This window comes from Harpia harpyja, chromosome 14 (genome assembly GCF_026419915.1).
Source record: "Harpia harpyja isolate bHarHar1 chromosome 14, bHarHar1 primary haplotype, whole genome shotgun sequence".
Taxonomy (NCBI): domain Eukaryota; kingdom Metazoa; phylum Chordata; class Aves; order Accipitriformes; family Accipitridae; genus Harpia; species Harpia harpyja.
The window spans coordinates 39,128,461-39,140,928 of record NC_068953.1 but is presented as its reverse complement, the minus strand read 5'-3'; the positions used below and the strand labels follow the sequence as shown (position 1 = coordinate 39,140,928).

The 12,468-nt window shown below is 50.0% G+C and overlaps 1 protein-coding gene and 1 long non-coding RNA gene across 5 annotated transcripts in view; both read left to right on the top strand.

The window, feature by feature from the left end:
• LOC128151295 (uncharacterized) overlaps window positions 1–1,203 on the top strand; it is a 92,556-nt gene extending 91,353 nt beyond the window's left edge. The window contains exon 2 of the long non-coding RNA XR_008238329.1: window positions 540–1,203. This is a non-coding gene — a long non-coding RNA (uncharacterized LOC128151295). The remainder of the gene's footprint in view (window positions 1–539) is intronic.
• A 6,703-nt stretch (window positions 1,204–7,906) lies between these two features.
• The window catches only part of CSNK1G1 (casein kinase 1 gamma 1), a 111,085-nt gene continuing 106,523 nt past the window's right edge, over window positions 7,907–12,468 (top strand). For 3 of the 4 annotated variants that reach the window (XR_008238174.1, XM_052807333.1, XM_052807331.1), the window contains exon 1: window positions 7,907–8,023. The gene's annotated coding sequence lies outside the window, so the exon portion shown is untranslated. The remainder of the gene's footprint in view (window positions 8,024–12,468) is intronic. The other variant, XM_052807334.1, reaches the window with a different exon arrangement.

Below are 12,468 nucleotides of genomic sequence, written 5' to 3'. Positions count from 1 at the left end.
AACCTCTTTGTTTGAAGATGAGAAAACTGGATTTGAAGAGACACCGGTGAGGTGGAGGGGCAGCTGTCACTTGCTATGATTTAGAGGTGAAGTTTAATTAAAACAAACTGGATTGTTCTAATGAATCAAAACCCTGGAAGCCTGGGGAGCAATAAACTGCTAAAAATAAATCAAACTTGGTATCGTGAAGTGCCTGAGGCTGCCACGCAACTTCTGGGGTACTTTATATGTGTATTGGCTTTGTGTGGCAAGGTTTTGGTAGCGGAGGGGGTTACAGGGGTGGCTTCTGTAAGAAGCTGCTGGAAGCTTCCCCTGTGTTCGAGAGAGCCCATACCAGCCGGCTCCAAGACGGACCCGCCACCGGCCAAGGCCGAGCCAATCAGCGATAGTGGTAACGCCTCTGTGGTAACATTTTTAAGAAGGAAAAGAAGTTGGGACAGACAGAAAACGGCAGCCGGAGAGAGGAGTGAGAACATGTAAGAGAAACAACCCTGCAGACACCAAGGTCAGTGAAGAAGGAGGGGGAGGAGATGCTCCAGGCGCCGGAGCAGAGATTCCCCTGCAGCCCGTGGTGAAGACCATGGTGAGGCAGGCTGTCCCCCTGCAGTCCAGGGAGGTCCACGGTGGAGCAGATCTCCACCTGCAGCCCGGGGAGGACCCCACGCCGGAGCAGGTGGGTTCCCGAAGGAGGCTGTGAGCCCGTGGGAAGCCCGCGCTGGAGCAGGCTCCTGGCAGGACCTGCGGATCTGTGGAGAGAGGAGCCCACGGAGCAGGTTTGCTGGCAGGACTTGTGACCCCGTGGGGGACCCATGCTGGAGCAGTCTGTGCCTGAAGGACTGCACACCGTGGAAAGGACCCATGCTGGAGCAGTTCATGAAGAACTGCAGCCCGTGGGAAGGACCCACGTTGGAGAAGTTCATGGAGGACTGTCTCCTGTGGGTGGGACCCCACACTGGAGCAGGGGAAGAGTGTGATGAGTCCTCCCCCTGAGGAGGATGAAGTGGCAGAAAATAATGTGTGACGAACTGACCGTAAACCCCATTCCCTGTCCCCCTGTGCCACTGGGGGGTAGGTGGAGAATCCAGGAGTGAAGTTGTGCCCGGGAAGAAGGGAGGGGTGGAGGGAAGGTGTTCTGAGATTTGGTTTTATTTCTCATTACCCTACTCTGGTTGATTGGTCATAAATTGAGTTAATTTTCCCCAAGCTGAGTCTGTTTTGCCCATGACGGTAATTGGTGAGTGATCTCTCCTGTCCTTATCTCGACCCACAAGCTCTTTGTTATATTTTCTCTCCCCTGTCCAGCTGAGAAGGAGGGGGAGTGATAGAACAGCTCTGGTGGGCACCTGGTGTCCAGCCAGGGTTAACCCACTACAACATGAAATGGTGAGTAGGGTCTTGTGGAGAAGCAGAGATGGGTCTTATTCTCAGTGGTTCTGTTTCTGCTCTTCCTTAGAAGCACCACAAATGGTCAGAGTATTGTTGAGCTGATGAAAAGGTGAGTGTTTGCACGTGAGGAGAATTCAGTGGCAGCTCTAGATCAGCCTGGTTTATCATGGGTAAAGCAGTGAACACTGTCTAAAAGCCTCTTCCTAAAAAGTCTATGAATAGAAAGGAGGGTTGTTACAGAAGAGCAGTTCAAGTTGTTTGAATGAGAAATAGCAAGTGAAGACTTCTCTTTAATAGAAATTAAAAAAAAAAAATGTAGATTAAGGTGACTAAGCTTGTGATAATGTGCTGTACAAACTACAGACTTCCTTGCCCTGACATTCCACAAAATAACAAAAAAACTTGTTTTCTGATTATTTTTTAGTGAACTGAAGCACAGTGCTAGTAAGATAACACACTGAACAGGCTGTTCTGTAAGTAGCTGCGTAAGATCTTATCTGCATTCCCTGTTGCAAACCATTCGGTACCTGTGTCATACAGGAAACGGGTCAGCTAGTGCTCTGATAGCAGGTATTTTCTTTCTTAGTAACTTCATTATCTCAGCCTTTCTAGCAAAAGACAAATTCTCAGCATGCAGAAATACTCTCCTACCCCTTCGTTAGCCTGAATTAAGTACTCCTGGTGCAGCTAAGGGCTCCTTTATATGAGAATATGGGCTGGCATAGTTCAGCTGCTCACACTTAATGAGATCAGGGGTAGGCCTTCCCAAATGGGGAATCATGGCTACGGCTGAGCGGTGTCTGTGCTGCTTCAGGTCCCGTGGCTACAGAGGCACTGTGGGTGGCCATTTCCTTTGCCCTCCCTTTGCCATTTGACCTGCCAAACTAGCTGTAGTCCTCGGTCATGGTTTCTTCTCTAAAATTGCCTGGGAGCCAGCAAAAACTGCTGCGCTCTTATCAGATTGGCACGTCACCTATGGTCAATTCCTGTGCTAGTTGTGTTTAGCAGCCCCGCGAGGGCTACGCAGCTGCAAGCTGGGGAAGGGAGAAGGACTAAGAGCTACTCTTGACAAAATTAAATCAAGGCTGCTCTCCCAGGCCGATGGTCAAGCAACAATGCTGGTGAAGACCTTAACAAAGAGGCTCTGGATCGCTCTGACAAACGCGTCATTAAAAAGTTAAAATCTGATGGAGCAGGAATGTAAAAGGCTGTGGAAGGATGTGATGCGCACACGGTGCACAAAAGAAGCTCAGGATCAAATAGTTGCCCATGTGGTACACGTCTACCCTGCTGTAAAATCTCATAAAAGAGCAAAACTTGGTGTTAAGGAACTGCTAAAACAGCTTTCGCTTCTAATAAATAAATATGTTCACTCCGCACAAGTAAAAGAAAACTCTAACGTTTACATTAGGAACTGCAATCTTAAAGCTAAGGCCCAAATTTTTTTCATAGAACAGCAGTTTCTGGGCAAAATGCAGGAAAAGGTGTTTGCTCGGGTGCATTCCTGTTCTGGTGGGAATATGGGAGAGTGATGTGTGAGCAGGGATGCTGCGCTGTGGCTGGGACAGCTGATTTAGCTCTGGCTGCGTCCCTGCTACTAACCTTTGAGCTTGGCTTTGTAGGGGAAACTGGAGCAGCACCCAGCTATTCTGAAAATGAAAACAAAAATCTAAGACGGAGAGATTGCTAAAGCGGTCTAGACGACCCAAAATAAAATTTATAGATAAGACCCCAAAGACTTGTAGAAGGTTTCCACATCCAAAAGCTTGCCTGTTTCTTATTTTCCAGCTATTTTTGCTCTAATAAAAAAAATTATTCTTAAAACAGTGCTGCTTAGGTCTTTGATTGCTTGGGGAGCTATACCCGCACTGTGCCACCCCAATATATTGCTGAACAATTTACATCTATGGCTACAAATGCTTTAATCCGGCAATATAATTGATAGCAAAGTTTAACATAGTAAAGAAGGATCACGTACGGTGTTGAAAATAAATTTAAGACAAGGATAAAGTGGCTGTATCACTGTACTCGGTGTAATATTATACCACGTAACAGAGGTTTTCCCCGTGCAATGGGATTTCTAGAGTCTTAGGGCAAGAGGTATAGTCTGGAGAACCTCTTAAGGGGAAGAATCAGCTGGAAATCCAGTCGGTTATTAATTATTACTATTATTACTACAAAGCAGTTTTCACTTTTGAGCTAATTTCTTGTAAGTTTAAAAAATTATTTGATAATGATGCTATTTTGATTAAATCCATATGAACACTACAACTCCCTGATTTTTTAACGGGATAAAAAAGAGGGGAATACAAAACCAGCTAAAGCCAAGTGCTTATAAATGCCCTCTGGAATTAGGATTTTCAATTTAATTTATAAAATAGAGAACAGGAGCAAGCTGAGACCTGCCAGCAAAATTAAGACCCACCGCCGTGGCCCTGCACTGACCAATTTATTAATCTCAGCTTATTAACACACTTAAAAGCATCCACTTAAAAAAGGACATAAATACCCAGAGCTGACAATAGATGTCAGCAGCATCTCCAGCTACCAAATGCTGGACTGTGCCAGGGACCAGGGCAACACTCATTCTGCCTTCTTCCAGTTTATTTATTTAGGTAACGTGCAGGGAATATAGAAGCATATGGATGAGAGACTGAAATTACTCATTATTTCCTGAGAGTCAGTGTTACCTCGCCAGGCAATGGTCTCCCCATGAAAATGGCATCAGCGAAATCACTGGCTAAGTCACCGTGGCTTGCTCAAACCCAGCGCTGGAGGGGCAGGGGCAGGCAGTGAGGGAACCCGCTCCTCCCAACAGATGTTTCTTTTCCCCATCTCCAGCACATGGAGTCTTCTGCAGATAGTCCAGATTATTTTTCTGACCCCTGACCTCGAGTACATGGCAGCCCTGAGAGCACTAATGAGCATTAAACTGCCCTGAATGGCCCCAGCTGGGACCCTCACCCATGTCTGGAAGGTCCAGGAGCTCCGTTTGACCTGGGCTGGGGGCACCTGGACCTTTCCTGGGGGATGTTGGATGGACCTACGTTGCGAGCGCTTCATTGCTGGTCCTGGCTCCTTGATGGCTCTTGGTCCATCAAGCCAACCCAGGCCAGCAGAAGGTTTCTCCCCTGTGAAAAGGGCTGCTTCCCCATGGAATGGCCAAAACACCCGTTCTCCCTCCGCGCTGGGGCTTGGATCGAGCTGCTGCTGGATGGGCGGTGATGTGGGGGTGGGGAGGGGGACAAGGGCAAGGGGGGGCTTGGGGGGAGAGCAGGCAGGGGGGACATGGAGGTGGGGGGATAGCACAAGGGTTCACTGCTGGCACGACTGGGCGTGTGTTTCAGTAGGTGCTCTTGGATGCCCCAAAAGCAACAGCGAAATGAGCACAAACAGGGTGTTTAGCAGAGGAGATAGTAGTCTTCAGAAAATAAGAAATCCTAAGGGTCGAATATGTTGAATTTTAAATCTTAGGGGGCAAAATTATCTTTGTGTGGGCAAGAGAGAGTGTTGGGACAGACCCCATCCTTTTCCATCCCTATGGCCTAAGGCTCTTCCCTCTTCAAGTAATGTGGGATAACCGCAAAGTCCTGCTGCTCCAGAGCATTTTCAGGCTTTTTCTGGCAGAGTCCTTCCGCCCTCATGTCCGAAACAGGATGGACCAAACATTTCTGTTGGATCAAGCTAGGCTGGGCTGGAAGGATCTCCTCCGGCTCTCCCGACGGGATGGGGCTGTCCCCCCACTCCCGCAGCCGGAGCCACACAGGGAGGCAGCTGTTCGGCGGGGAGAGCAGATGTCCCTGCCGCCGGGACGCAGATGGAGGGGAGGGGGAAAAGGGCCGTCAGCTGTCGGGCTGCCGCCCTCTCGCCCCGCTGTGGGAAATCCAATGCAAAACCTCAGGGACCTCATCGCCCAGATGAGGGGTTTTCATCTCTTCTTTTTCTGACTTTCAAGGCTTTTGCTAAAAAAAAAAGCTGTTACCAGACTATGTGGCACCGTGGCATCTACGATGCCCACTTAATATCGCTGGCTTTTTTACTTCCCACCCCTTGAAATAAAGCCTCCCTGCTGCAGACACCGCAGTTTTAAGTTCAGATGCTGCTTGCTTATGCTAAGGGAGTTGCACAGAACGCCCTCTCGCACAGGAGCGCTATTAATTTTGGTAAATGCCAAGCCCGTTCACGTATGTTTCTGCTCTGGATTGAATGATTACAGGGGCTGTTTCCATCAGGAGAGAGAAGGACGAGACCCTGGTACCTTCTCGCTCTATGTGGTTGCTCCTCTGCTCTCACTCTCCTGCCAAAAAATGCTCTTTTAATCTCTGGTTTTTTTCTCTGACTTTGGCTTTTTTTTTTTCTCTTTACATGCTCATGGCCAGCATTACCCAAAAGGATACGAGGTCTCTTTGCGCTTGTGTCCTGCGAGGTCCCCCCTGCCCATGCTGCTCCGGCACTTGTGCCGGGGTGGTGCCTCCCTGTGCCTGATCCTGAACAGGAGCTTCATTGTCCTTCCCACTGCCCCAGACAAAGGGGTATTGTCCTGCCCACCAGCTCCAGCCGGCTGCCCCACAGCAAGGAGCCAGTTCATCCCAACCAGAGATGCTGCAGCATTTTCAAGAATAAAAGCAGGATGTTTCCTTTCTGTTAATAATAAGGTGCTCAGGAATCGATCCTGCTTCTCATCTGTCTTGGTTGAGGATGAGGAGCTGAGTGTCGGTGATAAAACCTCCGGTGGGGTAGTCCTAACCCACCCAAAATGCTTCTGGGTCAGCTGCGAGCTCCCTTCACCTCCATATGTCTTTCAACACGCGGGCCAGTCTTCTGAAAAACTCCTAGGGGATTATCACAGGGCTAACGAGAATCCGCATATTTAATATAACTTACCAAAAGAATTACTCAGAGTAAAATTGTTTGATGATAAACAATTTTTTTAGAATTAAGATACTCTTTGGGAGCTTCCGGGTGGTTCAGAGCAGAAATGGGGAGAATTCAGATGATGGTACAATTTCTATCTGAACGATGGAGCGTATTTCAAAATGCAAACAGGGATGCGGCTCCCCCTGAGCCCTCTGGGGATGCGCATCCTGCTCCAGAATAACATACGCTGCTTTGGTGAATTTGTACCTTTTTCCCCTTATGGCACTTAAAAAATGGGAGCACTGAATCTTAACATTGCAAAAGGGCTTTGTCCCTGGCACCTCGTCCTTTTATCAAAGACAGGGTGACGCTAATATTCTTTTTTTCATCAGTAATATCGCAAAGAGGCAGAAAGTGCAAAATAAGCTCATCCCAGAGCAGACATGATGATGCCAGAACAGGCTGTTTAGGTGGCTGGATTAAGACATTTTATTTTTGATATTAATGCCGCTGACTTAAAAGGTGTAATATTGTAACTAAGTCAGCGAACTGCACATAGGCAATAGAAGAAAGAGTAAGCAAAACAGCAAAAGTGAAATATTAGCAACTTTTACTATAACTGGGATTTATTTTCTGCTTAACTATGGCACCAGGGGAAAACTTACAAGCCCAGCATCAGGAATATGAGGTAGTGGGGGAAAGAAATAATTTTAACACCTAAATTATGGATCTAAACAGACTTTCCAGGTGATTTTTCAAAATTAACCCGCGGCTCATTCTTGGCAGGGGCCACACACTGATGTGACAGTGCGGCAGGTTAACGAGATCGCCCAAGGGGCTCGGGGGGCCGGCGAGCCGCACGCAGGGCTTGGAGGTTTTCCTCGAGGTGAATTTTTTAACCATTTTCAAGGCATATTGCAACTGAAAACATTCGCCTGGAAAATGTCAAGTTCTTTGCCGGAAGCGGCCTGGGAGCGTTTGGGTGATGACCCCCGGCGGGTTTCTGCTCCTGTCACCTCACGTTTCCTCGGGGGCTACTAAAAGCTGGGAAATTACGAGTTTTAGCGGGATGGGAGGTGTTTGAGGAGCTGTGTTTCCCTCCCCCCCCCCCGAAAGCGCTCTGCAGCCCTTCTTACAACTCGCTCCTGAAGGCGCTTGCTGCAGGCGGAGGAGAGTCGAGGCGACGCCTAAGTTTAAGATCTCCATTTCCTCACCTAGCTTTCTGGGTATTTTTTCTCCCCTTTTATAGCCGGGTTTTCCCCCTCTCGCAGACGCGGCGGCTTTTTGCAGGGCGGGAAGCAGTAGGAGGAACCGGGGCGGGTGGCGGCCAGGCCCTACTCGCTTACCTCCCCCGCCTCAGTCCCGGCGGGGCCCGCTCCTGCGGCGGGGCCCGCTCCTGCGGCGGGGCGGGCGGCCTCACCGCCGTGTCCCCCCCCGCCGAGGCCTGCCCGCCGCCGCCGCCGCCGCCGGGCGCTCCTTCCGCCTAGCAACGGAACGCGGTTGCTAGGGCGAACCCGCCGCCGCGGCGCCCCGGAAGCGGTGGCGGGGTGGTGCGGGCGCGCTGCTGCCATAGGGCGGTTCTGGCTGCGGTGGGCGGGGCAAAGGGGGGGGCGGGGGGGAGGAGGGGGAGCGGTTCCGGGTCGGGGCCCTCCCCGTCGAAGCGCGGCGGAGGGAGGAGCCGCGGCGGGGCGCGGGGAGAGCAGCGGCGGGGCCCGGCCCGGCCCAGCCCTCCCGCCCGCCCGCCCGCCCGCCCGGGGGAGCCGAGTGCCGCCGGAGCCAGGTACGGACGCGGGAGGGTCGGCGGGGGCCGCCGTCGCTGCGGGGCCTGGGCTGCGGCGGGGGCGGTCGCTTCGCTCGGCGGCGCCCGCGACCCGGCCGCCTTCCCGGGGCCGCGCCTCCCGCGGTTGGCGGAGGAGGCTCCGCGGGGCTCGCCGTTTTTACAGCCCTCCCCGGCGGGAGGAGGGGGAGCGGCCGCGGTTCTGCCGGCGTGAAAGGCTCCGGCCGGGCGGAGCAGCCGCGGGGGGCCGGAGCGGACCGGACCGCACCGGAGCGGCCGTCCCCGGCGGCGGGGGAGGGCAGGGGCCGGCGGGGGCTGCCTTCAAACGGCCCGAGAGACCCCCTGAGCGGGGGGGGCCCGGCTGCTGGCCGAGCCGAGCTGAGCTCCGGGAGGCGCCGGGGGAGGGCGGGTGGAGCGGGGCGGGGGGGGGAACCGGCGCGGTGAGGGGTGGGCTGGCCCCGCACCGCTCCCCCCACGGGCGGCTTTCTCGCGTGGGCCTTGTCCGTTACTCGCTAATCGGTCAGAAAGGGGCGGGCGGGCGTGAAGGGGTCCGTCTTGACAAAGGTCTCCTCCCGTGGGCCGTGGTTCTGTCCGTAGCTGGGGGCGTGGGGCAGGGCACCTGCCAAAAACGCGGTTGTGGGTGGCTTGGGAGCCCTTCTTATAAACCTGGTCGTGGTCCCAGGTCTAAGGGAAACAAAGCAGTCTGCGTAACTGGAAGCGTATTTACAACTTCTTTGTGTGAAGTTGATGTTCCCTCCCCTTATCTGGGAAACTTAGCTAGATGTGCTGCTTGGCACGGCATGAAACTTTAAGGGTTGGGGTTCGTTGTCTTGTCCAAATCGCTCGCGGGATTGTCGTCTTCCCTTCCCAATCCGTTTCACGGCTGGCGACCGTCCTCTTGGGCCTTTCTCAACAGTGACTTGACTTTTCAGTTCGTAGGAAGCGTCGTGTACCGAGTCCAAGCTCACAGTCAGTCGTTAATACCTGCTGCCTCCTGTGTCCTGACTTCATGTGAGGTTTTCCACCTTCCCCCTTTCTCATTATCGGGCTCACAGTGGCCTGGTCGAAGTCACACACTGTCATGGGTGTGATCTCAGGCTTGATTTTTTTTTTTTTTTTTTTTTTTTTATCAGTGACCTAATGCATATGTGTAACCAGCTTACGCTGCCACTCCCCAAGTTCTTCAGGACTTGCCTTTTCCTTCTCTCAGCTCCCTGGCTGCTCACTGTGATTTACCTAAATAAACCATCTTCTCTACATCCCTGGTTTAATGCCGTGTTGGTAACTCAGTCTGTGTCAGCCTGCTGGGGGAAGACGATGGGTGAACTGAGAAGCGTGAGCTTTGTTCCCGTTGAAAAGCTCTTATCAAATATTACCAGCGCTTTCCCACAGACGCATTCCAAAAAATACAAAGAGCGCCTTTGAGTTACAAGTTTGGGAAGATTGCTTTCTTCAGGCTGCAGAAGCTGTGGAGGATTCCTCACTGCCTGCCAGTTGCTGAAGTTTTAGAAGTGTTGCCTGTGCGGTGAAACATTACTGATAGGAGAATTCGGGTTTTATTATGTTGCTGTTATAGAGAGATGTACAGAGTGGTCTTCTCCACGTGAAGCCTGGCTGGCACTAGAGCTCTTTGAGTCAGGGATGAGCTGGGGGTGCTGCCAGTGATAAGTATCAGCAAGAGTTCTTGTACGGGGAAGGTGACTGCCAGAAAGTGTGACCAGATAAGAAAGGATCTGGAATTTAAATATGTGGTGTTTAGAAAAAAAAAAAAAATTGTTATTTAAAAAAAAAAAAAGTACTTAAAAAGTGTGGAGGATCATGGTGAGAAACGGCCAGGCAAATCTCTGTTTTCCATACTGAAGTGCCTGCTTGCCAGTGTAGTGGTACCCTGGTACAGCTGATACTGCAACCTTTTGGCAAAAATGTTGCTGACTCCAGTGAAATTTTAGACTATCCCCTTGATAAAATCAGGGCTTTACACTTATACCTTGCATAAGTACCTAAACTTTGTTTAGATACAGGTGTTTCTTCAAACATTGCCTGCCCTGAAATTGCTTTTTCTGGACTCAGCAAAGTGTCCAGCTGGTGCCTTTTTTATTTTTTTTAAGAGCTGTTGGGCTGCAAGGAAGACGAGGTGCAGTGCTCTGCTTTACGGTGCAAGTCTATAGCAGCGTATTTTCAACTGCTGGCCTAAAGCCCTTGCTGGTTTAGGCCAATTTGGGCTTCTTGCTGTGTTTTTCATATGGAAGATTCTTCTGTTATCCTCCAGCTGCAATGGTTGGAAACTTACACCAGATTTTCACAATAAATTTATTTGTGACTGGTATGTACCTATCTGTGCTTGTGCCAGTGTTGCCTCTTATAAAAACAGCTCTTCTCTCCTTCAGCACTTTCAGAAAGCACTCAACTCTTGGCTTCTTATTTTCAAACCACACATGCCAACCTTGCAGTTGCTCTTTTCCAGGTTCTCTGTCGATCTCTTCTGTGCACATGTTTGCTTAAAGCTAATCCCTGAACATCCCTGACTGGAGCAGGGCACAGAATGGCAGGGGAGGTCTCTCTGAGATGCTGTGCGGTGTCGCAGGTAATTTCTTTGTGCCAGTATCCTTCATGTCTGAATGGGTTTGGGGGCTCGCAGGTCACAGTGACAAGCTAATACCTTGTGTGTGTGTCTTTTTTTGCTTGAATTAGAGGGCTTTCCAGTTCATAGTACCATTTCTTGCAGTCTGAAGCATATGACCTTGCCTCATTCCAGTCCATCTTACTCTTCTGTAGGAGTTTTTATAATGTTCCAGTTCTCTGTATCAACAAAATTTGACTTTCTATGCCAAATTTGCTGATGGAAAAATATTCTGGTGGGATCGATCAAGCAGGCAGGTTCACGGAGCTCCATTGCGAGGGGGAGTTGTGAGGTAGGTGAGATCATAAGTGCAACCTAGTCCACAATTGCCTTGTGCTGAGATTGCCCCCTTTATGTGGTCTTTAAACTGATTTCCAGCTCTTCTGAAGCAATCGGCTGCTGTGTACTTTCAGGTTAACAGATGAAATCCTGTATAATGCCTTTTAAAAGTGCTACCAGATGAGACCAGGAATCCATCTGGCCCAGTATCCTGCTCACTAGTAACAAGTAGCAGGTGCCTGGGGAGGGGAGTACACAAATAGAGCAGATCTAATCTGGGGAAATACTGCTTTATTTTTCTCTCTCCAGCAGTTTATGACCTCCCTGAGCCAGGTGTTTGAATTAAGCAACCTTCACACTTCTCTTCCACGGATTTGTCCTCTCACTTTGAACCATCGTGATATTCAATGCCTTGCACAGAGAGTCACAAAGCTGGACACTTAAGTGTGTAGGCTGCTCTTTACATGGTCTACACACGAGGAGGAGTCAGAAAAGAAGAACTGGGGGTGTCCGAAAAAACTAGCAAGAAGCAAATTCAGAACAAATTACTGCTTCACTTTCTCCATGACATTCACGATTTTAGGAAACTACTTTTTCCATTCCTGGTGGTCTCTTGGCTGGGCTGAATTGTCCTCATCTGTTTAGACTTTCCTTTCTATGTCTCTTCTCCTTGTTCTCCATGTCATTGCCAGCTCTGCTCCAGCCTCCTTGAAATAAGGATGGCAGGAGGGGCGGCACAAGTGAATGGGGGAGGTTGGCAGAGGTGCTGATCAGATCAGTAAGTGATATTTATGGTGCGGGTGCCTCTTTAGAAAATGCCGTATGCTGTGGATCTGTATTTTGTTCTGTATTATTGTCTCTGTAATTACAGGCGTTCTGCTTGTTCGTTAGTGATCAAAAAACCACGGAGCTATGATTTTTGTGGAATACTCTGCTGTAGCCCTGGTGTCCTGTTCCCCAGTGTTGGCTTGAGTTCAGTCTGTCGTATTTTTTTAAGCTGAAGTTAGGGTGGTTGTTCCTGATGTGGTGTGCTTTGAATTGTATCACCCACTCATATCACAAGATTTTACTGCAATTCCTTAGAGTCATTGCTCTTATTTACTGATCATGTTGAATTATTCAGAGTAGCAAATGTTGTCATCTTAGTACTGCCTTCTCTTGCACAGCTCAGTACAGTTGAGCAGAGCAGAATCCTTTTGCGAGTCCCCTCCACTACAAAACTGACCAGTGATGCCTTTCTTCCCCCTTCCTTATCTTTTTTAACCAGTTATTTATGCGTGTGAAGGATTTTTCCTTTTAGCCTATAGTTTTGTTCTCCAAAGAGCTTTGAAAGATCTTGTCATGTAGCATGCTTGTTTTTTGTCAATGAAGCGCATCAGCTGCCTTTTCCTTGTTCACATGCTCTGTCTCCTCCAAAAGAAGGAGGGGGGGGGGAAACAAACCAACAACCTCCAACTGACTCCTGAGACATGACTTCATTTTATAAAATATAATTAGCCCTGCGTCCATTTAGTCCGTTCTTTAGGACAACTCTTATTTGCCTGGCGCG